This window comes from Carcharodon carcharias, chromosome 40 (assembly GCF_017639515.1).
Source record: "Carcharodon carcharias isolate sCarCar2 chromosome 40, sCarCar2.pri, whole genome shotgun sequence".
Classification (NCBI taxonomy): domain Eukaryota; kingdom Metazoa; phylum Chordata; class Chondrichthyes; order Lamniformes; family Lamnidae; genus Carcharodon; species Carcharodon carcharias.
The window spans coordinates 2,806,004-2,808,112 of NC_054506.1; the positions used below are offsets into that span (position 1 = coordinate 2,806,004).

Below are 2,109 nucleotides of genomic sequence, written 5' to 3' on the forward strand. Positions count from 1 at the left end.
CACTGTCGGAGGGTCAGTACTGAGGGAGTGCCGCACTGTCGGAGGGTCAGTACTGAGGGAGAGTGCCGCACTGTCGGAGGGTCAGTACTGAGGGAGAGCCGCACTGTCGGAGGGTCAGTGCTGAGGGAGAGCCGCACTGTCGGAGGGTCAGTACTGAGGGAGAGTGCCGCACTGTTGGAGGGTCAGTACTGAGGGAGTGCCGCATTGTCGGAGGGTCACTACTGAGGGAGAGCCGCACTGTCATAGGGTCAGTAATGAGGGAGAGTCGCACTGTCGGAGGGTCAGTACTGAGGGAGAGCCTCACTGTCGGAGGGTCAGTACTGAGGGAGAGCCTCACTGTCGGAGGGTCAGTACTGAGGGAGCGCCGCGCTGTCGGAGGGTCAGTGCTGAGGGAGAGCCGCACTGTCGGAGGGTCAGTACAGAGGGAGAGCCGCACTGTCGGAGGGTCAGTACTGAGGGAGTGCCGCACTGTCGGAGGGTCAGTACTGAGGGTAGGTGCGAGTGGAAAGTCTGACACTGATTGTCCGTCACTTTCTTTGATACGTCCAGGTTTCCAACTCTTTGGCCTTTTCTTAATCGTGTCCCTCCTGTTGCTGGTTCTCATTGGGATTTATTGCTCCTGTGCTCACTGTTGCCCTCGAAGTAGACTGTACCACAGGCCCATCTGATGATACCCCACCTCACCACCAGCCGCAGCCAGATTCATCACATCCCCCCAGAAACCCTGCCAGTCTCCACATTCTCCAAGATGCACGGACATCATCAGCACACCCAGGACTCTCCGATGTGCAAGAGCATCACCAATGTCCAGACGAGGCGGGCTGGTCATTACTCTCGCGTTGGCACTTTGATACCCTCGGAGCAGAAGCACGACTCAACTGCCCAGGCTCAGCACTTTATGGATTAATTGCGCCCGTGTTCTGTCCTCTGTGTAATCTTACCTGTTGCAATAAACCTCGCTATGATGCGCTTAGCCTGAAACTAGTTGCTTGGGGTAAGGCTGTTGGAGGCCGAAGCACATCGCGGGACAGACCGCGTGCCCTGCCAGGCGTTACGTCCGTGAGGGTGACACACCTTTTGGGCCCTAGGTGGAGGAGCGCCATTGGTCATGTGACGGCCCGGGGACCAATCAGGTGAGAGACACCCGGTCCCTGAGCAAGCAACAATGAGGTGAACTGAGCGTCCGTAGTTACTGTCACAGACTCGGGCTGTTAGAAAACAGACTCCGGGTGACTTAACTTCACGTGGAGCCTTATGTCAGGTAAACAAACGGAACAGTCACTTTGTACACAGCAAGATCCCGAGAGCAAAGAATGGGGAAAACTGCAATGAGCTAGAGGAAGGAATGGACTCCTCCTGTTCCTGTGTAACAGCCTCGAGAGGGGCTGAATGTCCTCCTCCTATTCCAGTGTAACAGGCTCGAGAGGGGCTGAATGGACCCTCCTCCTGTTCCAATGTAACAGGCTCGAGAGGGGCTGAATGGCCTCCTCATGTTCCTGCGTAAAGAATGCGCAATTCTTTCTGGACATAACATCTCCACTGAGAAACTTGATTATCAAGCTATATATCTATCATCCACATCTCTAATGGGGTACTGTACCTGTCCTGGGAGTGTTTGATGGGGACGGTGTAGATGGAGATTTACTCTGTATCTAACCCCGTGCTGTACCTGTCCTGGGAGTGTTTGATGGGGACGGTGTAGAGGGAGACTTACTCTGTATCTAACCCCGTGCTGTACCTGTCCTGGGAGTGTTTGATGGGGACGGTGTAGAGGGAGATTTACTCTGTATCTAACCCCGTGCTGTACCTGTCCTGGGAGTGTTTGATGGGGTCTGTGTAGAGGGAGATTTACTCTGTATCTAACCCCGTGCTGTACCTGTCCTGGGAGTGTTTGATGGGGACAGTGTAGAGGGAGATTTACTCTGTATCTAACCCCGTGCTGTACCTGTCCTGGGAGTGTTTGATGGGTACAGTGTAGAGGGAGATTTACTCTGTATCTAACCCCGTGCTGTACCTGTCCTGGGAGTGTTTGATGGGGACGGTGTAGAGGGAGATTTACTTTGTATCTAACCCCGTGCTGTACCTGTCCTGGGAGTGTTTGATATGGAC

The 2,109-nt window shown here is 54.3% G+C and overlaps 1 long non-coding RNA gene across 1 annotated transcript in view; it reads left to right on the top strand.

The window, feature by feature from the left end:
* LOC121273156 overlaps window positions 1–981 on the top strand; it is a 66,173-nt gene extending 65,192 nt beyond the window's left edge. Inside the window, exon 6 of the long non-coding RNA XR_005941952.1 lies at window positions 550–981. This is a non-coding gene — a long non-coding RNA (uncharacterized LOC121273156). The remainder of the gene's footprint in view (window positions 1–549) is intronic.
* Window positions 982–2,109: the final 1,128 nt, after the last annotated feature.